This window comes from Corythoichthys intestinalis, chromosome 8 (assembly GCF_030265065.1).
Source record: "Corythoichthys intestinalis isolate RoL2023-P3 chromosome 8, ASM3026506v1, whole genome shotgun sequence".
Taxonomy (NCBI): Eukaryota; Metazoa; Chordata; class Actinopteri; order Syngnathiformes; family Syngnathidae; genus Corythoichthys; species Corythoichthys intestinalis.
In genome coordinates this window covers 34,156,797-34,184,306 of record NC_080402.1, presented here as the reverse complement: position 1 = coordinate 34,184,306, position 27,510 = coordinate 34,156,797, and the positions used below count along the sequence as shown (strand labels likewise).

Below are 27,510 nucleotides of genomic sequence, written 5' to 3'. Positions count from 1 at the left end.
TTTTTTTTTTTTTTTTTTTTTTGAGAAAAAAAAATATATATCACTAGTTACTTTGCCAAGTAACTAATTACTCTTACATTCAGGTAACTGAGTTACTAACGCAATTACTTTTTGGGAGAAGTAATTTGTAACTGTAATTAATTACTTTTTTAAAGTAAAATTAACAACACTGCATGGCACTAAATGCGTTAGTAGACAGCCGCCATCTTAAAGCAGTAGACTTTTTAGGACGGCTCTGTTGTAGAGAACCTTCCTAGCGAACCTAAGTAACTTTTTATCTAAAATACTTCTAAATCGGCAAAATCTTGACTTGAATCTATCTTTAAATGATGAAACAGTTTTAAAACTTTCATATGTCGAAAGTAGAGAGAAGGGAACAAATGCAATAATGGGAGCAATTTTAACAACTTTTAACAGTTGATTCAGGGTAAAGGGTAAATTAGGGTAAAGAATTGGGCTCGGGCCAATTGTACCAAAAACCTTCACAAAAAACTTCACATAGTGTGGCCAATTTTTTTTTTTTTTTTTTTTTTTTTTTGAGGGGAAAAAAAAAAAAGTAATTATCACCAATTACTTTGCCAAGTAACTAATTACTCTTACATTCAGGTAATTGAGTTACTAACGCAATTACTTTTTGGGAGAAGTAATTTGTAACTATAATTAATTACTTTTTTTCAGTAAGATTAACAACACTGGGTATAATTCAATAATCGGAATTTGGATTTTTGTGAATCGTTCTCGAATCTTCCACGGCTGAATCGAGAATAAGCTCAGAATCGGAAATTTCGCACGCCTCTACTAACCACATAATTTAGCTGGCATGTAAGAACAATAAATGTGTACCAGTCTATTGTAGCCTTGACACTTTTAAGGACAAATGGGGATTTGACTGCTAAATTTTATGATCCACTTTTATTTAACAGTAAACAAGGTCAGCGAGTAGGATAATGCAGCAATGGTTTTCATGGAGATGGAAATCATGTTGAATTTTATTTTTAATATGACTAGACAGCAAATTAGTTCACTCAATGATGTCCCAAATTACCATTCAATAGAAATCTAATTCACAAGCTTTCTTCTTTTCACTCAGTCTCGTGTTTACTTGAAAAAAACAACGTTAAAGCCTCTTGTAGACAATGACGGGAAGAAAAAAACATGGTACAAACCTAGATGAGATTTTCTTTGTAATGTCTCAGGGGAGCATTGAAAATACAGCCTGACAAGACTAAGTTGACAGGTCACAATTAAGGTCACAATTTGTTTACTCTCTGCAGGGAGTTGTACAATATTTAGCCATAATTAGCTTTACTAAGAGCAAGAGATGTTTAGTCTGTTGGCGTGGGTGCTGGAAGGACATAGACTCAGTGAATTGCACACATGTCTATTTCATTAGTACTATTACCCCGAAGTCCCACAGATTCCGTCACAGCTCCGCTCCGATCCGTTGCGGACCGCCTGTGTTGCTGCGTTTCCCCATGCCCAATGCATACGTCCCTCATCCGGTCCGTACACCCGTGGACTCTAGACGCGCATGGACAAGTCAGAAGAGGGCACGTTCTATTTCCTATTTGGTGAGCGCTAAACGACAGGACTTGACCCGGCCGCAGGTTGATGGACTAGAAAAGAGACCTCTTCTGTATTTTTACTCTGATTGACTGGAGATGACGAAATCAAAGAGATCCCGATCGGAGCTGAGCACATGATGTGAACATCTCGTATTGATTAAATAGAAACCTACTTGTTGTGTGGTTAGGAAAGGAGCAACACTCACCATGACTATATAAAAATTAAACATTAAAGCATACTCCAAGAAGGGCAACTTATGCCAAACAATCTTGGGTTCATTGCTATTAGGGGTGCAACGGTTCAGTTAGCCCACGGTTCGGTTTGAACCTCGGTTTTGGGATCATGGTTTCGGTTGGGTTTCGGTTTGCGCTTTGCTTTTTTTTTTTTAAACTGCCTTTATTTTGCTTTTAAAAAACTGAAAAAAACACTTAAAATGTAAACATTTTCGACTGTTGAAATGCCTCTTAGCTCTTTGGCTAGTGTAGTGACTGACTACTGAAATACACACATAGTAGTAAAAAAGTTACTTGGCAAAGTAACTGGTGATACCTTTCATGTTTTTTTTTTCATAAAAAAAAAAAAACATAGTAACCTTTGCTATGTTTGGAGGTCATTTAATGTTGTGAATCAACCGTTAAAGTTGTTAAAATTGCTCCCGTTTTTACATCAGTTCCCTTCTGTCTACTTTCGACATGTGAAAATTTGAAAACTGTTTCATCTTTTAAAGATAGACTCAAGTCAAAATTTTGCCGATTTAGGAGTATTTTAGATAAAAAGTTGCTTAGGTTCGCTCGTAAGGTTTACTACAACAGAGCCTTTCTGAGAAGTTTACTGCTCTAAAATGGCGGCTGTTTACTAACGCTACCGAGTCTGTCATTTCGCATGTAGTTCTATATGCAAGAGACATCTAGGCGTAGATTGTATGTTGTCGGCTAAGTCAGGTAATATTGGAGCCACCTAGCCTAGCATCGCGTTTGCTACAGCGTCTCAACAAACGCTCTTCCCTCCCAGAGTCTCTGACTTTTCTCGCGTCATTCAAGCAACGCATTGTCTCGTTGCAGAAACGGTGACCAAATCCGAACGGATGAAAAAAAAAAAAAAAACGTAATGCACGAAAAACGTGCAGATTTTGAACGTAATGTACGGCGTACACATTCAAAAATGAGTGCTCACTTGTACAAATTACGACGGGACCGTACAATTTGACAGGTATGAATTATAGTGGACCGTCACAGTTAAGTAGTAGCACTCTGTAGCACGGGACGTCCAACTTCCAACTATCAGTGGTCAGGGCGAAATTACGTGCTTTAGCGAAATCATCTTCGATGGCTTTGCGTGCCATTTCATAAATGTCGGGGATTACGTTGTTGGAGAAATATGTCCGTGAGGGAACAATGTAACGCGGGTCAAGCGTTGCAAATAAATTAATGAAACCCGCTGTGTGTTTTCACTAGTGTCATATTTGGGGTTGTCCTACCCTGAGAAAGTGATATCTGTGGGTGATGCTGGCTGAGGTGCTGGAGTCATGTTATAAAAGTGTTGCCATTAGCATGGGGAACAAGCACTGAGAAATGCTTGCAATTTTTTTTTTCAATATTTTCTCTCCCTCCGCATTGTAATCCACGGGGAAACCAAAACGTTGCCACACCGCAGATTTGAAAGAAGCCGGTGCTTCCTCAAAATTCGGTCTCTCCACTCCTCCGCTCGCCATAGCTATTTGTTTTCTTTCTTGTTTCACTTTCACTTCGGTCGTAAGTGAGAGAGTGCGTTACTCAGCTTCTATTACACAGGTGCTTGACAGCGATCCGACATTTACTTGCGGGGTGGGAATTTCTCCACAGCGGTGCTTCACGTCACACACAGGCACACAGAGCTCGATCAATTCGTTCCATAAGCGTTCGGAATACATTATTTGCAAAACCGAAAAGGCGCGGTTCATAAAGGCGTATTGAACCGTGGAGGGCGAACCGAACGGTTCGGCTTTGAACCGCAAACCGTTGCACCGCTAATTGCTATAGCTTCAAATAATATCACGTTGTTAATCAGCAGTTCTGGGAAAGTTTCCGTCGTACAGTATTGTGATTGCTCTCAGTTATAATCGGCAGCCATCCTCCTCAAACATGTTTTACATGTCGGTTGGCTCTCCTCTAAGCCACGGCTGTCTGTAGGTTTTCTGTCGCCGAATTATAACCATACCTGCGATTTCATTTTCTTCGATGAGGGAAAGAAGGAGTTTCACCTCTAGTCATTGTGTTACACAGCTGACTCACTGACACGGAGCAACAACCATAGGGGAGGATTGAGCCTTACAGCTGCAAGCGAGGGATTTCTTACATAAAAAAATAGCTAATACTACAGGGGCGGTATGACTGAAAATTTTTGTGATTTCGAAACCTTGACGTTTTCATACTACGGTATACCTTGAAACCGGTAATCGGCACATGTCTAACCATGACTAAATAAGAATTAAACATTAAAGTATACTCCAAGAAGGGCAACTTATGCCACACCATCTCGGGTTCATTGCTGTAGCTTCAAATAACATCACGTTGTTCATCAGCAGTTTTGGCCAAGTATCCGTCGTACAGTATGCTCTCAGTTATAATAAAGGGGCTTTTTTTAGTGTTGAAGTGTGTAGGGTTTTGTGATTGTAAAAAGTTCACATTGCCATACTTGAACTTTTTTCTCTGTGGAAAGCAGGCAATCATTTATACTTGAGTCCAAAAATTAACCTCATGGGAGACCTTCATGGTAGATTTTACCTATGGGCTCTAAGTGAAAATTGTCCACGATTTTTTACAGTACATTCAAAAATGTAGACATTACACACTGTTTTAATGTTGACATTTTGCGTCCAGATTTGGAACAAGTCTGGGCAGGACCTCTGTCAAACGTTACATGTTTTGGTAGCTGTTATTGTGACTGTGTTGAAGAAAAGCTTGCAATGTGTTTGATGTGTATCTCAGAAAAAAAACCTGGTCTAAGCTGGTGGGGCTTCTCTCAAAGCACGTGTTTACCCACTTAGGAAACACACACAAACGCCACCGTGCCTCACTCACTTTTGTTATTCCCAAGTCAAGCCCTGGTCACGCTATGTTTATCAGATGGCCCCAAACAGCCGTGCAAAGTGCGGCACCAAAATGCTGTGTCCATGAAGGGGTGCAGACAGATTGCACCGTCTGGTCTGCTTGGTTCTGAATCACATCACATTTTCCAATTTGTCTGGCCTCAGAAGTGGATGGTCTTTGATTGTGAGATCATAAATACTGTCAAAGTCAAAAGGGCCATTAACAAAAGGCTTAAGAAAAACTAATGAGAACAGTGTCACTCTAGTAATTTGTTTACTTGATGCAAAAATTTGACGAGGGCTCTCAGCGTGAACGGTTTTGAAAATAATATTGTTCTTTCTATCTAAATGCTTCTATGTCCATTATTTAATTGTGGTGTGGCATTCAAAATACAGCAAACCGTTTTCAATAACTCGAACTTGTCTGTGAAACATTATGCATTCTGATGATTTTTGACCACTGTTCGAAAAACAAAGCATTGCGCTGCAAAAGAGAGTCATGTTTGGCTTAAGTCTGCAATTCAATTAGAGTCACGTCTGCAGGGAGGCAACCACCTGACTGCTCTCACGTGTATAGTACCACGGGATGATTTGTGTCTGATCTCTGGCCTTCCCCCTCTCCCCCCACCTCCCTATACAAGAGGCTGAGTGCCAAAACAAAGCCAAAGCACAGAGCGGAAAAGGAACTTAAAAAACTGCTGAAAGTGGAGCAAGTTATTTAAACTGCTGACTTGTGCTGGAAGGTTACACGGGTACGGATCGGTCCGTTCTCACAGACCAACTTTTGGACTTTTGTCGGGGAACAACAATGACTATTTTAAGTCAATGTCAATGACTGTTTTTGTGAACCCTACCAGGGACATGAACATGTACAAATTGACAGTGTCCTGGAGACAGCAACCTTTTCAAGGACGGAATTGTGTACAAAGGGTCGCAGGTCTTGAGATGGCCAGTCAGTGCAAAAAACAAAACCTCAACCCTCACTCACTGCTTAATGAGGCTGCTGCGGCCCAGCAAATTCCTCAGCACATATGCACAGGAATGAGTGGCTTGACTGGCACACTGCCAATTCTGCTAAATGAAGGTCAACAGTCATCAGAAACCCCATTCCAGTGTTTCCTCACACAGCTCGCGGCTTACAAAATTCCAGGCCTCTGGGGTTCGATCCCACAAAATAACATTTTAGGATGAGCATCAACCACACAGCTGTAAAAGCACCTGAAATGTATAACGTCATACTACGAGATGTCAGTTTTGTTCCGCTCACCATGTTATGGTTTGGAAACTTCATCTAATGAATGTAGAATAAATTACATAAACAGCTTGAGGTTAAAGCACTGTGACACAAAGTAACTCAGCTCGCCAATTTACCGTATTGGCCCGAATATAAGACGGTGTTTTTTGCATTGAAATAAGACTGAAAAAGTGGGGGTCGTCTTATATTCGGGGTCTAGACATTATACCCATTCATGATGCTAGATGGCGCCAAATATCATTGAAGCGAATGCTGAACTTGAGGAGTAATGTTCTGTCATGACAGATCTCCGGCACTCTCAAGTTTAACCAGTTTGCATTATTTCATTGCAATGTTTTTGCTCATTCAGATTTGTTTCAAGATTACAGTTACAGTTAGACCCCACTTTGATGGTTAATGCAGTTATTGCAATTTTGCTGTTTTATGACAATAGATTGGTTTATTTACACTTCAAAAACCAGAAGCCATTCATTTAGTGATGCGCGATTGGGACGTTCCGCACATGCGTTTATTGCGTTAAATATTTTAACGTGATTAATTTAAAAAATTAATTACCGCCCGTTAACGCGATAAATTTGACAGCCCTAGTTTACATATTTAAATGTTCAGATATTAAGATTTGAATGAGGCAAAATAACATGCTTTTCTCTCAAATATATTGTTATAATCATTTATTTCAGATGTACTGTAATTATTTTCTATATAAAAATTAATTTGGTGTTCAAAAAGTCTTTTTTCAAACTTCAGTCTTGAAAAAGAGGGGGTCGTCTTATATTCGGGCCAATACGGTAATTCCACAAAGACGAACATATCAGCAAATTAAGAAAAGCGAAAGAAACCAAACATTTACTTTATTGTTCTTTCATGTGTGTTGTGTCTAATCTGTTAAGGAAAATACAATAACAGTATATTGTGTGATCCTTCTGTGTGAGCCAATCGTCATTGGCGTGATTAAGTAGAAGACATTTCAGCCGCTCAGCTCCCCAGCTTTGGAACTCACTACCAGCCTACCTCAGGAACACCGAGTCTCTCCCCCTTTTTCAACCCAGACTCAAACCCCACCTGTTCGGACATGCCTATCTACAATAACAATTTATTTGTCTTTTCAGTTTTCCACTATTTATTTTTATCTATTATTATTTTTATTGTTACTTTTTATATCTGTTTAGTATTTTAAATCTGTCCTAAATGTTCCATACACTTATTTGCCCTTATTTATGTTTATTATTTTTAACCTTAAAATTGTCTAAATGTTTTTAATTTGATTGTATGGTGACCTTGAGCGCCAGAAAGGTGCCTTACAATAAAATGTTTTATTATTATTACCATTATTATCTCCCAACCCAAATGTGTTCTATGTTCAATCACCAACCAGGTGACCACAATAAAGTATTATTGAGCAAGATACTGGACCCCATGTTGCTCCCGATTCCGCGTCATAAACAGGTAAATGACGAAGCAATGTTAAAGCATGTCACATTTATGAGTAAAGCAAGTAGTTTTGTTCCCACAGCGACAATCTAAACAAAATGTGTACGGGACAAACTTAATTCACAATGAACATAGTCAGATATGCTAAAGTTGGACTGTGGGAAAGAAAATATAACACACAGAGTAGTGTCCTTCAGGCTTTCTTCCTATCATGTTGGTTAACCTATAATTGTAGAAGTGTTGTTTTTGGCGTTTGAACAGAAAATGCCTCCCCAACCCTGCATTTGCTGGCCTGTTTGGCAGTGAAAGTGAAGCACCTCACGTGAGTGTGGATCAGCACGGTACAACTGGAACAATTTGGGGTTTCCAATGTGGTGGTTTCACATCTGGCTGGCAGGTTCCTGGTGTTCACATTGCACATATGGGTGGAGGAGAGCTTGGGGTAGTGAAGGAACCTACCCGACGGCCAAACAGCCATACAAACACATATACAATGGGTCTTTCAGCAGCTCCTCATCAGTCTCCCTGTCATCCTAAAGTCCTGCCCTCAATATGTTTACATTTTCCTCACATCACATATGCTGTCTGTGAAAAAGAAGTGTCGATGTGAAAGTGCCCATGCATCCCATATGCACATAAAGGTGCAGCGTGAGAGGCCTCTCTCACCCTGATATGAAATGTCAGTCACATAGGGACAAGACGTGTATGTTTTCTATGATTCACGTCCATCCCACCTCTGAAACCAGTGACAACTGCTTGACAAGACAAATGTATACGTGTCCACCATAAACACAATCTCCTGACGGCAGCAACATGTTGCTGGCGCTCACATGACTACGCGCTGTCACGCAAGCAGCTTTATTCCACTCAGCACTCAGAACTTGTTGATTACACAAGGGTGAATTAAAAAGCGATAGTATTTCAAAAAGAGGGCTTCTATTGCTGCGTGTTTGGGAATGCCTTATGAACATGCGTCATTTGACTTATTTTTTGCTTTTTTTTTTATAAAATCCATGTGAGCAGTGAGCAAGGATCTTAACAAAATCCCTTCCTCAGCACAGTGTGCTTACACTGGTCTAGCTAGAGAGGAGCGCGTGCAAGCAAAAAGGAAAACAGAAAGCATGGAGAGGGCAAGCTAAAGAAAGGGTTCCTGTGTATCTCGAAATCATTTCAACACAATGTCAAATGACAGACTTGGACAGTAATTGCCTTCCCGTGTGAACTCCCATCCAGGGGAACATGTTACACATGTTGGGACAGACTAGCATGGACAAGTTCCGAGAGCTCAATAAACACATTCCCCTGACACGGGCGAGCTCGACTTTTCGAAAGACGCCCTGTCAATGATTAGCACACAGGAATCCTGTGGCATGACAGAAGAGCTCAGCATTGATGTTTACTGTAACACAGGATTAGGAACAGTGTCGTGGGCGCCAACCATCCAAAAAGAGGACTGGAACAAACTAGTAATGTAAAGCGAAGGCACACTTCAACTGAAGTTAGAAATCTTGTAAATTGTACACGTTAACATTCTTCAGAAATATATGCTTCTAAATATAGACAAAACTTTTAATTTTATTTTCAGTTTTTTTTCTTTCATTTTTTTGCAAACACACAAGAAAACACTGTTTTTCATTTGAACATTGTTCATTGAACCACAAACTATCAGTTGACGGGAAACGGGGCGCAAGGCTGCTCGGTAGGGGGCCTATTTTCAAAAACTTAAAATTCAAATATTTTCCAAACGAAAGCCACTAGCGACCTAAAACCAGAACAGGCACCTCCCTGAGGCATATATGAGTCTCCATGAGCAGCGGCATTAAAAAATTCAAAGTCATTTCTTTCTAAAATCCCATTTAATTATTTTTTGTGTAAATATAACAAAACTTAAAATTGCTATAAAATTCTCAAATTTTACACTAGACACACAAAAATCACCAAATGCAGAGATAATCACCGACATTTTCTGGATCAATATCAATATTTAACATATCATTTAAGTCTTAGCTCGAAATAGCAACTTAAATTTGTTTTAATTTCGTGCAATTTTGACGTTTTGAAGTTTTCAACAGCTAACAAATCACTAAATTTTCACATCAGAAACAATACTTGAGGAAAGCATGCAGAATCATCTTAATTTTACTAAACAAACGCAAATTTTGCATTTTCCATACTACTCACTATTGCCTCAGCACGCCTTGCCGGCTCTCTGGCCCTCGTCGTTTTTAGATTGAAATGTTACATAAAATAATTTTAGAATGCAGCGTGTGTTTGAGTTTATTGTAGTGAAAGCTATCACCAGAGGCATCGCTCCATTAGGCAAACCAGGCAATTGCCTAGGGCCCCCAGCCAGCAGGGGCCCCCAGAAGGCCAACAGATTTAGCACATGCAGCTTGACTGCACTGTCGCAGCGTTCCAATACCATGGAATCATTTGGCAGATTATCTAACGATTCTGTTATCAATCCCAATCAGCACTAAACATGTCACGTACAGTAGATTATACATGTTTAAGAAAGTCCAATCAGATATTAATACCACATGATTGCTTAAAGATTGACTCACCAAGTACTCTCTGGAAAGTCCAGGCCACCTCATTATTCATGTGACTACTTAAAGAAATGGTGATTTTTTTTCCCAAAAAAAGTCCATTAATGGGTCTATCGTATTTCTCGTCAAATACTCTATAAGTAAAATGTAACATATATGCATCTAAAATAATCCTAAACGATTTTATTAGCAATTTTAATACTCCTTTTAGCAAGGTTTCTTGGGTATGCATACGCTCCCATATTCTGGGAGCGAGAATAGGCGTAAGGTAAGCATTTCGAGCAGAGGACGGCCACCTGTTAAAATGTGTGCGTCCATGAACCAATGTAAGTACATCCATATGAGTCAGTGTAAAGTGCTTAGTTTTTGCCACTTTTATGGCCAAGATGACCGCACGTGCACGTAGCACACACTCGCACCCCCCAACCTTTGTGTTCATTATACTGCACGAGTATGTATGTGTGTCACGTGACTCAGAAGGGCCCCATGTTGCTTGTTGCCTGGGGCCCCCGGGGACCCTTGCTACGCCTCTGGCTATCACGACGCTCTGCCTGGCCCGGCCCGGCCCCTACTGGAAGCTGTAGGGCAATGGCTGTAGGAGCTGTCTCGTCAACTGATAGTGAAGTCTATGATTGCGCATCCAAGGATTTATTTTTGGCCATTTTTTACGTTGTATGTGGCTTACTGGCTACACCCAAACCTCAGATCTTAATACACAAATGACATTTTTTTAGCCGTATCCAATCTTATTGTGCGACCGTTAAGAGGGCCATATTCCATCACTGTCGTTCAAGGGCCGCATCTGTGTACTAGCTAACCAAATTCCATATAGTGTGTCCGATCACAGTTGCCTCGTTCCAAACGACGCAACTAAACGTTTCAGTTTAATCAGTACGAGGTGGTCCACATTATCCTCTCAGCTTCGATCCAGATCCGCTTGAGTCCGTCCTCTCCGGTCTGTCAGACTAAAAATACAGACAAGGTCTATTTTCTGGTCCTTCAACCTGCGGCCGGATCAAGTCCTGCCTTTTAGCGCGCACCAAATAAGAAATAAAACGTGCTTTCCTCCGTTTTGTGCAAGCGTCCGTGGGTATACGGAGCTGTGACGGACTTTTTCAGGGTCACTGTCCACTATGCCCTGAGCTTAAAGTAACGTGCAGAAGGATGAAAACATGTGAAATCACGACTGCCAAAACAGGCTGGGTCTAGAAAGATCACAAAAAAAAACATGAACATATCGGAGACGGACAATTATTACAGAACAGAATGTGTACTGCAATTATTATGTGGACGTCAAGCTTTTTAATAATTGTCAGCCTGTGATTTTGGTGACGTCCAGTTCATGGGAACTCACTCTGCTGCAAAAGGCCCCTGTTACTTAACAATGCATTCTAGCACATGTGTGCATGCTCTGCTGACCTGAATTTCAGGCTGGCTGTTCCACACAGAGCAGCCACGTCGCTCCCTTAGGCAACGTTCAAGAATGTCTCAGCCTCCGCCTGCATCCAACGCAGCCAGCTTGCTTTCCTCCCTGCTGTTAACCAAATGTAATCTTTTATTGCTTTCTTGGCACTTGAACACACCCCTATGCAAAGCTTTCACTTTATTATAGTGCAAAACACCTTCACCCCTATATTTTATGAGCATCAGCTGCTTGGCGGCTTCCTTGTTACGGACACAGACACATGACGTGCCCCGCCATGCAGCGGTGATACCTGAGAGGCAGCTGGAGCGCCTCGCCGAAATGTGCATAGCTCTCCGAGTGCACAGGAGGACAAACGAGCAATAAGGTAAACGCACCACGGGCCAGGGATAACGTACGGGCCTGAACTCACTGTGGTCGCAGCTGGGTGTGACCCGAGCCATGCGCGTTTCCGCGGCCGCTGACCTGAGTGCAAGGAAATTCCGCAAGGGACCTCTCGTGTTGACCTGCAGCTGTAGATATTATATTATTGTTTCCACATATACGCCTTCGTTGTCTGTACTCTTTGTCCACATTCTATGCTGTCCTTCAGGCTTTAACCTGGCAAAACCAATGAAAACCACATTTTAAAACAACTTTTATGGTTAAATTCCTGGCAGCATAGTTTAGTGCAGCACACAATGAAGGATAAACTTTACACGTGTAAGCAAGCTGCTGAAAGAGCTTAGCGAAGTGATTATATTAAAGTTGGTCCAAAGGAGTGTTCCGCTATTGCTAGCAGGCTAGCAATGCTGCTCTCCATTTTATGGTTACTTGTATAGACGGTATATATTTCTTTTACATTTGAGTAAAAATATTGGGTAACTTTTTACAATACCAATTAAAGCACAGCTCATTACAACACTTAATTATTTATGAGCATGTTAGGCCTCCGTGGTATAATATAGTGTTTTTGTCTACAGTTGCCAGCAGGTGGACTAGTGGTTAGCATGTCTGGCTCACCACTCCATGGGTCTGTGTTCAGATATGGCCTTTTTTTTCATGGTGTTAGCACGTAGTCTTCAGTTACTTTGGCACATCCACCATTCTATATACAGGGATATACAGTGGGGCAAATAAGTATTTAGTCAACCACCAATTTTGCAAGTTCTCCTGCTTGAAAAGATTAGAGAGGCCTGTAATTGTCAACATGGGTAAACCTCAAACATGAGAGACAGAATGTGGGGGAAAAAAACACAGAATATCACATTGTTTGATTTTGAAAGAATTTATTTCCAAATTAAAGTGGAAAATAAGTATTTTGTCAACTACAAACAAGCAAGATTTCTGGCTGTCAAAGCTTCTTCTAACGAGGTCTAACGAGGCTCCACTCGTTACCTGTATTAATGGCACCTGTTTTAACTCATTATCGGTATAAAAGACACCTGCTCACAACCTGTCAGTCATACTCCAAACTCCACTATGATCAAGACCAAAGAGCTGTCGAAGGACACCAGAGACAAAATTGTAGACCTGCACCAGGGTGGGAAGACTGAATCTGCAATAGGTAAAACGCTTGGTGTAAAGAAATCAACCGTGGGAGCAATTATTAGAAAATGGAAGCCACACAAGACCACTGATAATCTCCCTCGATCTGGGGCTCCATGCAAGCTCTCACCCCGTGGTGTCAAAATGATAACAAGGACGGTGAGCAAAAATCCCAGAACCACACAGGGGGACCTAGTGAATGACCTACAGAGAGCTGGGACCACAGTAACAGAGGCTACTATCAGTAACACAATGCGCCGCCAGGGACTCACATCCTGCACTGCCAGACGTGTCCCCTTGCTGAAGGAAGTACAGGTCCAGGCCCGTGTGCGGCTCGCTAGAGAGCATTTGTATGATCCAGAAGAGGACTGGGAGAATGTGTTATGGTCAGATGAAACCAAAATAGAACTTTTCGGGAGAAACACAGGTTCTGGTGTTTGGAGGAGAAAGAATACTGAATTGCATCCGAAGAACACCATACCCACCCTGAAGCATGGGGGTGGAAACATGCTTTGGGGCAGTTTTTCTGCAAAGGGACCAGGACGACTGATCTGTGTAAAGGAAAGAATGAATGGGGCTATGTATTGAGAGATTTTGAGTGAAAATCTCCTTCCATCAGCAAGGGAATTGAAGATGAGACGTGACTGGGTCTTTCAGCATGACAATGATCCCAAACACACATCCAGGGCAACAAAGGAGTGGCTTCGTAAGAAGCATTTCAAGGTCCTGGAGTGGCCTAGCCATTCTCCAGATCTCAACCCCATAGAAAATCTGTGGAGGGAGTTGAAAGTCCGTGTTGCTCAACGACAGCCCCAAAACATCTCTAGAGGAGATCTGCATGGAGGAATGGGCCAAAATACCAGCAACAGTGTGTGAAAAGCTTTTGAAGAGTTACAGAAAACATCTGGCCTCCGCTATTGCCAACAAAGCGTACATAACATAGTATTGGGCTGAACTTTTGGTATTGACTGAATACTTATTTTCCACCATGATTTGCAGATAAATTCTTTAAAAATCTAACAATGTGATTTTCAATGTTTTTTTTTCCACATTCTGTCACTCATGGTTGAGGTTTAGCCATGTTGACAATTACAGGCCTCTATTAATATTTTCAAGTGGGAGAACTTGCACAATCTTTGATTGACTAAATACTTATTTGCCCCACTGTAAGGTTCCTTCGTGTCTTTATGTACTCTTCTACTAGTTGCAACATGCAACTAGTCACGGATTTAAACTGGCCATCATCCAAATCCAGTTGGGATAGACAGCTGATTGAATTGTTCAATTCAGGACATATTTCCAGGTAAAAACTGCTTGACAGAACTTGATAATTAGTTTAACCATTTTGTATTGTTTTTAAGCAATCAAAGCAATAAAGGCTATTTGTTTCTGCATTCTTTAGAATAGTTAGAGTTCAATGAAAAAAAGCAAAACAAAAGATACAAGTCAAAAAGCATTTCCAGTTTGTTCAGACGAAGGAGAGGTTTCTATTATGCAACTGATAAAATGTTGTGGAGGTTTAACTAATAGTAGATTGAGAAAAGCACTACTGAAAAACTGTAATGTGTGAGGAGAAAAAAAAATTGCAGGTCAGCCTCCTTAAATGGACTGCATTCCGAGTCATAGGGTACGATGCTCTATAATCACCCCAACTTTTTAGGATAAAAAATCTATTTTTGCTGTCTGAATGTGGCATCATTCTATTTCATGTAGGGGTAATTTACTTTCTGCCTTCGTTGACGGTACATTTGGATACACACATACATACATTTGTCACCTTACCCTCTGGGAATTAATAGTCACGTATGCAATGTGCCTCAAAGGCATTTTTTTCAGAACTAGTGCATACAGCTGCATTTTTTTGTTGTGTGTACAGCTGCATGACATTTGAAGCAGGATGCTCCCATTTTACAACTGTCACTCACAATGACTTTGATGATGGATTAAACTGCGTGTATCGCTTCTCGATTAATTGAGGGTTTCTACTAGGGTTGTTCCGATCATGTTTTTTTGCTCCCGATCCGATCCCGATCGTTTTAGTTTGAGTATCTGCCGATCCCGATATTTCCCGATCCGATTGCTTTTTTTTTGCTCCCGATTCAATTCCAATCATTTCCGATAATTTTTCCCGATCATATACATTTTGGCAATGCATTAAGAAAAAGAATAAAACTCGGATGAATATATACATTCAACATACAGTACATAAGTGCTGTATTTGTTTATTATGACAAATTCTCCAGATGGCATTTACAGTATTAACATTTTTCTGTGAGAAGGATCCACGGATAGAAAGACTTGTGACTTTGTATATTGTGACTAAATATTGCCATCTAGTGTATTTGTTGAGCTTTCAGTAAATGATACTGTAGCCATGGCCAAATGCATGATGGGAAGTGGAACCATGACTGTGCGTAGTGCTACCAATTGATATATCTTCTCTGCGTTGGGAAATAACTTAAGGTGTTAGGAAAAAGATCAATTGCTACCTTGCTTCCCCACATTGTTTCCCATGATATTACTAATCGTAGGGAGAGGGATTGTAAAGCTTTAGCCAATTAAAAAAAGGCTCCAAAGGCTGCCAAAATTCACTCTACTCATTATACATTGCCTTTTATCTCTCTATATAGGTAAAACGGCGCCATTACAGATTGAGCGCGACAATGCGTGAGTGGGTCATGTAGCGCATGCATTGATTGCGTTAAATATTTTAACGCGATACATTTTTTAAAAAAATTAATTACCGCCATTATCGGGATAAATTTGATAACCCTACCTTAAGCCTAAACTAAAGACTCTGGATGAGTGTAACATATTATGTTTGTAACGTTAAATACAATTAGAAAACGATTTAATTAAAAAAAAAATATATATATATATATATATGTTAAAAAAAGGCATGGCCGATATTTTTTTGCCGATTCCGATACTTTGAAAATGACGTGATCGGACCCGATCGTCGGGACGCCGATCGATCGTGACATCTCTAGTTTCTACAGGTATCAGCAAATCTCTTTTAATGCTTTTTAATGCCACTTTTAATGCCATTTTAAACTTAATTAATACCCATGCCCAACTGCGGATATTTTCAAACACAAAATGTAAGTAGAATTCTCCGACGATGACCTTTTAACTAATAACCCGATATTGTCAAACTCCAAAAATCCGATACCGATATCAAACTGATACCGATATATACGGATGAAGACTTAACATATTATGGCTAATTGTATTGTGGTGCCCCACTCCAATAATGATAATATAACAACGTCAATGTTTTTCAATGAACTTTCTATGAAAAATAAGAGAACAACTTTAACTGAAGTTATGTAAATGTGCCTATATTACATCACTATAAATATTGTTGAAATTAAAATAGTGCAAACATCAGTACTTTGTATCAAGTGCAAGTGTAAGAGCAAAGTGCCAATAAAGCACTGCCATATCACATATGGCTGACACTGTGCTTCTGGCTCAAAATAACAACAAAGGCACACCGCTTTAGTACAGTGAATGAGGTATGTAATAGAGGTGTGCATCGACACCGCCCTCACGATTCGATTCGATTACGATTCGGAAGGCCACGATTCGATTCGATTCGATTCAGAGGGTCACGATTCGATTCAGTTCGATTCGGCAACGCATTGCGATGCATTAAAGCCTGGGATGCATTAAAATTCTAAAGCAAAGCATATTTTTTGTGAATCATGAGCCAACACAAGCGGACAGACATTAAACAACTTTTTATTGGCTCTTGTGTCACTCCTGGTCGAAGTCAAATGAAAATAGTATACTTTCATATATATCTTTAAAAAAAAAAATCAGATCACAGCATTTAATAAGTGCTTATAATGAGACCAGGGCTTTCTCTTTTTTTTTTTTTTTACACACAGTAGCAGCCTTTCACACAGTGCAACATCTGAACTCCTGTGCAAAATCAGTAATAACAGTCACTGTATTTTAGTCACAACGACCCATCAATAAAAATGTTCAAGTAAATATTAAAGAAATGACAAAGAAAATATTGTAGTGCAGCAGCATCTTTATCGCAATATCAATCCAGGGATCAGTTCAGTTACAAACAAAACATCAACTAAATTGCAATGTAGAACAAAAGTAAAATGTAGGCCTAGCCAATCTTATATCTATAATATTTCTCGCTCCCTCTTTCTCCGTTTCAGCCATTGTTATGTTATGTCCTATCTCTCTGCTCTCTCGATTACAACTGCGCTTGTCTGTGACGTTACTCCGGTAAGGAAGCGGATTTGGGTTCCTCGTCCCCCCTGCATAGAGGTTAGATCTTGTGCCCGAACCCGACCCGACCCGAAATGTTAAGCATTCACGTTTCGGTGGGTCGGGTCGGGCCGCCTCGCCGGACTAGTAAAGTATTTTTTTTTTAAAATAAAAAATGCGCAGAGGGCTGTGGCGCAGCCCTCTTTTTCTTCTTCTCCTCCCGTTATTTCGTTGTGTGAATGCTTTTATAATTCTCATAAATATATGTAGACTATTTAAATATTGAGTAAACTTGCGTTTTTTTCCTGCCAACTGAGAATTCGTTACGAAAGACACTTTTATTTACGCACACAAAGGCAAATGTGATCCTTTTGAATCTTCTCCTCTGTGTCTGTAAAACCGTTTTTTTTTTTTTTTTTTAAATCAAACTTTCCCAGCGTTATTTCGTTGTGTAAATGCTTCTATAAATTTCATAAAAATATGTAGACTATTTAAATATTGAGTAAACTTGCGTTTTTTTCCTGCCAACTGAGAATTCGTTACGAAAGACACTTTTATTTACGCACACAAAGGCAAATGTGATCCTTTTGAATCTTCTCCTCTGTGTGTCTGTAAAACCGTGTTTTTTTTTTTTTAATCAAACTTTCCCAGTGTTATTTCGTTGTGTAAATGCTTCTGTAAATTTCATAAAAATATGTAGACTATTTAAATATTGAGTAAACTTGCGTTTTTTGTCTGCCAACTGAGAATTTGTTAGGAAAGACACTTTTATTTATGCACACAAAGGCAAATGTGATCCTTTCGAATCTTCTCCTCTGTGTGTCTGCAAAACCGTGTTTTTTTTATATTAAACTTTCCCAGCGTTATTTCGTTGTGTAAAGGCTTTTATAACTCTTAAAATATGTAGACTATTTAAACAGTAAGAAAACTTGAAGAAATGAAAATAAATTGCTGCTGCTGCTGCGTTTTTTTTTTCCGCATCACTCGGCTCGGGCATGCAAATCTATAGTTAATTGATCTGGCCGGTCGGGCTTCAATACCAACGGGCCGTGTCGGGTTGGGCTGGAATTTTTTAGGCCCGATCTAACCTCTACGGGCTTGCTTTGAATGTAAAGTAGCTCTCTCTACAGGTAAACATGAGAATAACAATACAAATGGGGAAACCAAATCAATTGCATCACCGGAATTGCGCAGGGAAGATTTTTGAACGTACTTATATATTTTAAAATGCGCTGAATCGATTCAGCGTGTTGCCCGCATCGAATCGAATCGTCCCTGCCCCGCATCGGGATGCATCGCCGCATCAATTATTGTTGACACCCTTAGTATGTAATGAGTTTATAATTCATTATTTTTCAGTCATTTTTTGCTCATTGAATTGTTGCACCATGAATGCAAATGGTCTGCTCACATAACAAATCCAAAGCATCTTATATTTGGAGACATCTAATGGTCAATAAGCATAACTGTTGTGCTAAGCTGTGACCAGCCCTTGTACAAAGGCAGAAAGCTTTTATATTCACTTTGAGGGCAACATGCATATTGGCCCAAAACCAATTATGAAAATCCATCATCATCAATGATCATCATTTTAAAATGCTTTCATTAGCCGAAATTATCGGCTACCCAATAATATCGGACAACTTTGATAAATGATGTAAAAAAAAAAATTTTTTTTTTTTAAATTTAAACGTCAAGTTTACAGAATTTTATTGCCTCGAACATTTAGTTTAATGCATTGTAAGGCTTGAAGTTTGACAAAATCTATTTAATGACTTTTAATGCTTTTTAATGACATAAGCCCTGTAATTGTTCAAAGTGGTACGAGTATGTTTTAGGACTAATGCACACAAATTGTTTGCCACTGGGACACCACATTTAAAAGGATCATAAGATTGAATATTTTGCACAAAGCACATGACTCTGTCCGCTGGTTACTACTACACCCTCATGAGGAATGTATGTGACATCTGTGGAAGAAAACCAAAGGCCGCATGCGATAATGAGGCACATTAATACACCCTCCACCCCCCCGAAAAATGCTTGCGATATCGCAAGCTTCATGACACAAGTCCTGATATGACCTCGATTACATTCTTAATGTTGTGCAGTATGGAATCGTTAAACTTCCAGGCCCGCCACCTTCCACATAAACAGCAGGTCACAAGAGTTGATTTATAATTGACAAGAGGAACGACTGGCACAGATGAGTGTTGGCATAAAGGCCGGATAGGAGCGATAGAGGCCCTCTGTGAGAGTGGGGGGCTGAGTGCTAGTGGGAAAGCTGCTCGCCCACTCCTTACTGCCTCAGATTTCTGCTGACTTAGTGACTTTTATTGGGTGAAAAGTAGAGGTAGAAGTAGAGTTAGAGGTAACAGAGAAAGCAGATGTGGCCGACAGCGATAGAAATAGACCAAAAATAAAGGAGATTGAGTTAGCATAGCACTATAACTCAAGTGTACAAATGCATCATGAGTCCAGCTTCGTTCAAGTGGAGACGAGCCCCCAAACTCAAGTCATATATCACAGCTAGAAGTGGGAGACATTGGTAGAGAAAATTTAATTAAAGGGTAGCTTAAAGTGTCGTCAAGTGCTCCCTAAGTAAAATTAAATTCTGACAGTCTGACAGTTGTTGCTCAAATGCTGCAGTGGGATTGACAATGACACCCTTGATTAATACAATTACAAAACTGAGAACAATATGCAAGAAAATATACCTACAAAAAGACTTTCAGTTCAAACTGGCACTACAAGCTCTAAACTAATTTGTGAGATTATTCAAAATCTACTTAGAAAAAACCCAATTTAAGGCTGTGCGATAAATCCTAAATTTTATATTACAAACCCCAACTTTATTTGGTCCCCTAAAAAAAAGAAATGGATTTAAAATAGCATAAACAACATACACACACACAAAAAAAACATAGAATTGTACAATGTTACGATTGGAAATCTCAACAACAATTCAAACAAAAACAAAAAAAAATCATGGTTGATATTATAAACACTTAATATGCTGTCTATTATGTTTTTGAGAATGCACTCCGGTTTCCTATGCATGGTAGGCTCATAATTTTGAGAATGTACTCCGGTTTCCTATGCATGGTAGGCTGATGGAACACTAGATTGTCTCGAGGTATGAGTGTGCGCATGAATAGTTGCTCGTCTCCTTGTGCCCTGCGATTGGTTGGTAACCAATTCAGAATGTACCCCGCCCACTGCCCATGGTTATGTAGATCTCTCCTGGTCGACACATGCAGTAATATATAATATATTTCTCGAGTTTTACTATTACACTACATAGAACAATGCTACTATGGGACATAATGACTCCAAAACAACCGGATGAGCTAAATATGCGTTTAGGGACCAGGCGGAAAATATGGTGTTCAAAATGTCGCCACGAAACCCACAGAACACATGCAACCCACTTAAGAAACATTTAAGAAAAAATTAGAATCACAGCATAGCAAAGTCAAGCAAACAAGAGCAAGTCCCACCTTGTAATAGGTGAGTGCAATAAATTTTGCGTTGGACAAAATATTGTTGTCATTTGCATGTTGAGCCTGCTGAAGACTGCAACACACAAAGTAACTTTAAATATTGAATACTATGTAATTTGACTAAATTACTTCAAATGAGTAATCTGTAATATTGCTGCAGCAAGTATATACAATTCCGGGGTAGTTAAAATTAAATGTCAACATTAACCAGTTTCAGAAACACACATCTCATATATTGGCATGAAAAGGGCCCACTGAGATTGAGAATGTACAGGGCCGTGAATAGTCTCCACACACTCAAAGAAGAGTGATTTGCCACGAAAGCTTGCCATTCGTAGCTCCTAGCTAGCAGAGCAGGGACTGTTATGAGTGACTTAAAGAGGGGTGACCTTACCTTAGGGTTGCCAACTCCTTGAAAAAAGAAAAAAAAAAGGGACACCTCATTGGTAGAGCTGGCTGGCCCCATAACCGTCACCCTTTAATTATTTTTTGGGATGTGAAAAGTGATATATATATTTTTTTAATTATAATTAAAACAATATCATTTTACTCAATACTGAATGAATAGGTACACATTTGAGTGATATAGCACATAAAAACAATTTAAAAAATAATAATTATCTGCAATGAATTTTTGATCATTTAAAACAGTATAATTTAACCCTTATGGTCCTGAGCCTTTTTTTTGTGTGTGAGGATGTGTTTTTGACCATTTTAAAAAATATATATACAGGGGTACCTCTACATACGAAGTTAATTCGTTCCAGGAACTAGTTTGTAAGTCGAAATGGTCACATGTTGAGCAGGATTTTCCCATAAGAATACATTATAGTTCCATTAATGCGTTCCACTGCCTGAAAACCTACACTAAACCCTTAATAAATACTGCTGGTACTATTGCAAATAGCAATTATACAGAGCAAAACAAGTAACTTGTGAATAAATATTTGAATAATAATATATTAATAATAATAATAATAATAACACCTGTAATAATGTGACGAATCAGGTTCTAATGTGACAGATGTATTTTTGCGCGGTGTACCTGAACGCACTGCATGGTTGACGTGCCAGAGTGAGGGAGTACTTTTCACTTTCACTTTACCTGGTCAGCTGCGGGGGACTGTAGGCGTGTTGTGTTGCACAAGTTGATGGAATAAATGACTAGAATCCTGACGAAGCTGGTGATTTCTTTGGCGATGTTACCACAATAATAATTGTCACCTTAACTTATAACGACTGGCGAGGAGGACTGTCGAGAGTAGACATTCTACAGCCATATTGTCAAGCCAGTACACGGATGCGCACACGACACTCATATTTTTCTATTATTTCCAACTTAAAATCATTGGTAAGCATCACCTTTTTCCTTTTTTTCACCACCTGCACTAAAATTATTGGAACCTATGTCGATTGCTCTCACAAGAAAATCTTCCATGCGTCCGTCTTGCGGGGAAAAAAATCGTCATATTTCGGGCATGTCGCCGGATTTTTTACGTCGGATGTCGAAAAGATCATGCGTCGAAGCGATCAAATTTCGAGGTACCACTGTATACTTTTTGAAAACGTGCAAACTTTGAGGTAAATGTTTTTTTTTAACAACTTAGGTGCGTTCAAAGTCTCCTCAGCAACAAGTTTCGCAAAAGATCACTACAAATATAATGTGGAAATGCAAACGAAATTGACGGAACAAAAACGCATAATACAAATAGTGAAAATAACACACAGAGAAGAGCAAGAAAACTAATGATCGTCATTTAAACATGCTTTTTACTCAAACTTAACTCGCAACTTTTATCTACCACACTCTTATGTTGTCTTCTGTTTTTCTCATGGCAAGCTACAGTACCTCCTCGACCAATGGGTGAGCGGGATTGTCATTGTTCTGTGAGCGAGACGCGGGGGAATGCGTTACCTTACATATTCTTGAAAAGCACCATACCAGGATTCGTTCGTTCTACAAATACAAAATTCATTCAATCTAGTTTCAATTTTTATGATAATACGGTACAACGCGTGTCCCTTATAAGCTTTATACGAGACATGTACTTTTATTTCTGAATACCGGATGATTCTGTTTTTTCAAAGAACGGTTGGTAACCCTAGGCGACGACGCCGTTTTTTTAGCCCTGCGATCTACCTAACCGCAGCTACGGAGCTAAATGAATTTGTAATCTGGCAGATGAACCTGAATCTGGTTTTGTAAATAGAGGAATATGCCATTTATAACCACACCAAGTGAACCTAGTGCAGAACATATCCTATTCCTCTCCAGAACATTTTCTACTTCATCGTAACAGGACAACAGGTGGCAACTGCTCGTTAAAAAATGGCCAAAATGGAACTCTTTATATTGCTGGACATTTCTGCCTTTAGTTTTACTGAATAGTACTTGGAGATCAGATAAGAGTAATAGGTTATTACATTAGAACAATTTCAGGTCAAAACAGATTATGTTTAGCCTTTAATAGGTTCCACTGTATACTCAGTGGATAATGAAACTTGTTGGGCAAACTTTGGACATCCCGCTTGTCATGTGTGTTGTCAGAAATGAAACCAAGTGCAAACATGGGTGGAGATAAAAATAAAGGTGTAAATCCATGAGTCAATTGAGGGAAGCAGCACAAACAAAGCAGACCTTCAGATGCACGCGAGTGGAATCACATTTCCAGTAAACAGGTGACATGCTGGAAAACAACCTTAGCAGGTCCATTAAGTCTTTGTGACACAAGAAAAAAAGGAACTGTGCAGTGAGGGCGACTCATCAGCCCAAAGTCTAAAATGGGAAGGAAGCCAACCAAGTCAAAATGGGCCACATGGCTTTTAGGTTTCACAGCTACAGTGGGTATTTCTAAGATCATGCTAATGCAGACATTTTCTACTGCAAAAAAAGAAGCAGCAAAGTCACTGATGAGATGGTCTGTAGTAAAAACGTCACAGCTGTGCACTTGGGCTGCAGCAGATAAGCAGGTCAAATCAGGACACAGGGTCCTATCCCTACCCTGATAAAAGGATATAAATTTGAGCAGACTCCCTCTTAAACACCAGACAGCTTGGTGAGTGAGCGAGCCAGTCTGCTAATAATAATGTCAAGAAAATATTTACACAAGCACCTCTAAAAAACACACACAAAAAAACACTGCCATGAGTCTGTTGTGTTGAAAGATTGTTCCTTTAAAAATGTGTCTTATTGACGATGAAAGACATGTTGACAATTGTATCCTGGAGAAAACCAATGAAAAAGACATAGGCCTACTGCCCCAAACCACCTGACTATCCCAACTTGGATAAGCGCACATCCTTAGATGGACAATTCCTATATCTATACATGCATCTATCTGCCCACTATACTGTGGTATGAAAATGTCAAGGTTTCAAAACCGCTAAAATTTTCCGTCATACCGTCCCTAAGGTATTGGCTATTTTTTTATGTCCCAAAAAAAGCATGGAGAAATCCCTCACTTGCAGCTGCAAGGCTCAAACATCCCCCACTGGTTGTTGCTCAGTGTCAGTGAGTCAGCTTTGCTACACGATGGCAGAAGGAGGTGAACCTCCTGAACTTTTTTGCTCCATCGAAGAAAACGAAATCGCTGGTATGGGAATACTTCGGCTACAGAAAAGTTACAGACAGCCGCAACTTACAGGAGGAGGGCCAACCGACATACAAAATATGTTTGCGGACAATGGCTGCAGAGGAGGCAATACCTCCAACATGATTTCACATTTCTACAAAATTAAAGGTTAGTAAACACTGTCGCGAAGGTTTCCCACCAGCTACAAGAGTTAACTCCAGCGTGTTTAGTGTGTCTAGCGGTGATAAAGCGTGGTGGTTTTTTTTCTCTCTCTGGCAACTGTCTGTGTTGAGAAAGAGAGTGTATTTTTGCTTTTTATGGAAAATAATTCAATTATTTTTGTTCTGATGGTAACAATGTTGAGCTGTGGCTGTGGGTTTAGGCTCACCTAAAGGACTACATTTATTAAAATATTATTTAGAATATGTATATATATTTTTAAAATTTATTTTAACTTAACGTTACACTTATGTTCCAATTTGCTAATATGTTTTGAAAAATAAAAATCATGTTCAATAGAAAAAAAGTTTTGCTTTTGTTTTTTTAAACCCAGATATCTCAAAGTAACACATTTTTTAGCAGTAATTGCAATACCATGATACAGCGAAACCGGGATATTTTGGCAGCCGTCAGAATTTCATACCGACGCATGCCTACTCCCCCAATGTTCTATACGCTTGTCCTCATTTGGGGTCATGGTTAACTATAGCTTAGCCCAGGGTACATCCTTGACTGGTCACTGGCCAATTGAAGGGTACATCAGGACAAGCATGCATTCACAATCGCATACCACAGATCACATCTACTGACTCTATGTAAATCTTCAGACTGTGAGCTGGACGTGAAAATTACTGCCTCACCATGCTCCCTGAGATTAATGCCATCTTAAAATAACCTGTTTAAATATGTTCTCATACCAATAGAGATGCTGTATGTATGTTATGATGAAAAGAGAATCTCTTGTGGAGCATTTAGGACACTGCTTACTAGGCTGAAGAAGCTAGTTTTCTTAAGAATCCAGTTTTATAATCATTTAGTTTGATGGAAGCACAACAGATGTGATGAAAACAAATTCACTGGTTACAGTAAATCTAAATATTACATAACATAATTAAAGACTAAAGTACAGCGGAATGGTGCCTGATGGGTTAGCACAACGCCTGATTAAGGTTTCAATCCGGGCTTCCAGCCTTCCTTTGTGGCGTTTGCATGTTGCTCCCGTGCCTGTGAGGGGTTTTCTCCTGGTATTCCAGTTTCCGTCCGCATCTCAAATATGTACATGCATGATTGGTAGAATAAACACTCCAAATTATCCTTAGACATGAATGTGAGTGTGAATGGATGTTTTCCTCTTCGATTGGCTGGCAACAAGTTCAGGGTTTACCCCATCTCATGTCATAGTCTGCTAAGACAGGCTGCTGCACCCCTGCGACCCTCATGTGGATAAGCAGTACAGATAAGGAATGAAATACAGTATGCTCAAAAGACCAAATGGTTTGAGGGATGAAAAAAACAAACTGGCTTGATTGGAGTCTTTGCATTTAAATAGCACTACTACTACTACCGGTTGTGATATCTTAGCTAGACTTCTATTTGTCACCTTGGTTATCAACCACGTGCGTGTACTTAGAGTACAAAGATAGCTCAATGTGACTGAACAAAGACAGTGAGTCAGGACTCAAATAGCAGCACAACCCTGAGTACATCTGATGGCGTGAGGGTCAGGAGTTTGAAAGTTTCTTTGAGGGGGAAACGGTACTGGCCCGGCAGCAGATTAATCACTTAATAGATGAGTCAAGATGGCCAAATACTCATGAAAATGGTTCAGCAGGAAAGTTGATTGTTGCATTTACGAATCAACAGCAGAATGACAATATCAACAGCCAGCACATTTGATTGCTTTTATAATATTGGACTCATCAAACATTCATTCTTCTTTCTTTCAATTATACCGTATTTTTCGGACTATAAGTCGCAGTTTTTTTTTTTCATAGTTTGGCTGAGGGTGCAACTTATACTTTGGAGCGACTTATGTGTGAAATTATTAACACATTATTATATCATTTCACACATTATTTTGGTGTTTTGTAGTGACACTGATGGTTTGGTAAACTTGTGAGCATGTTCTATATGCTATAGTTATCTGAATAACTCTTAATAGCTATGTTACTTTAACATACCGGCCACGTTCGCATTTCGTTGTTCATGCATCATGTAACATTAACATACTGTACACCTACTGTATTCAGCTTGTTGTTCTCTATTGTATTTTTATTTTAAATTGCCTTTCAAGATGACATATCTGTTCTATGTGTTGGATTTTATCAAGTAAATTTCCCCCCAAAATGCGACTTATACTCCGGTGCTACTTATATATGTTTTTTTTCCTCTTCGTTGGGCATTTTATGGCTGGTGCGACTTATACTCAGGTACGACTTATAGTTCGAAAAATACCGTACTGGCTTCAAGCCAAATACTTTATTAAAATTGTGAAAATTGAGAATAGTGGGGAAAGTGGCTATGAGTGATCATTTCAGTAAGGAGTTATAGTGTCATCTGTTACATTGGGCACGTGTTTAACACTCCACTCTTTGTTTTAATTTTTATTTTTTAAATTGGCGTGGATGAAAAATGTTTGTGATGCTATGTGTCATCATAGTAAAAATGATGATAAACAAAATGACAATAGTGGAATTACTGGTATCGGTATGAGTTGGCTTCTGTGGACGTCATACTGCTTTTGTCAAAAACCACACCCGCGGTCGGACATGAGGTAACTATCGTGTCTCAACGTCTGCAATGTAATCACACTTCTTCTGCATCTTGTTGGGAGGTGGAATTTGCCTGTGCATGTTCACCTCCACTCAGCACGTCCACTCGCAGACATGTGACTAAGTAATCCTTCAACGTGAATGACTGTCTCTCTCTCTCTCGCACACAAATACACACGCACACACAATCAACCAGACTGCCACACATGTAAATTGCCGCCTCTGCTCACATGCTAATAATTACATCAGCTGTTTCCTGAATTCTCTAATAAGAACTGCTTGGGTTGACTTGGACAAATAATAGGACTATTAGAAGTAGCTAAATGTGTGTTTCTATCGAATGAAGCAATACTTATCAATGTAGACATATTACAGGATTCCCTTTATTTCCATACAAGGAAGTGAAACCCAAGTACACCTTATCAGCATGACAGCCAACTCTGAGCACTTATTATTTGTTTTTTTTCTGCTAAACATGCAACTGATTCGATCTCTTGCTCTTTGAAGAATACATCTATGGCACCTATCGTCCATCTATTTAATGATAGTATGTAGAACTTGTTACTGTTGGTTAAAGACTCACAGACACACGCATTGACACACACAAGAACTT

At 39.5% G+C, this 27,510-nt stretch overlaps 1 protein-coding gene and 1 long non-coding RNA gene across 2 annotated transcripts in view; both read right to left on the bottom strand.

Moving 5' to 3' along the window:
* Window positions 1–27,507, bottom strand: part of LOC130920891 (uncharacterized) — a 29,767-nt gene extending 2,260 nt beyond the window's left edge. The window contains exon 1 of the long non-coding RNA XR_009064242.1: window positions 694–27,507. This is a non-coding gene — a long non-coding RNA (uncharacterized LOC130920891). The remainder of the gene's footprint in view (window positions 1–693) is intronic.
* mxd4 (MAX dimerization protein 4) overlaps window positions 1–27,510 on the bottom strand; it is a 62,639-nt gene that overhangs the window by 25,319 nt on the left and 9,810 nt on the right. The window lies entirely within an intron of this gene.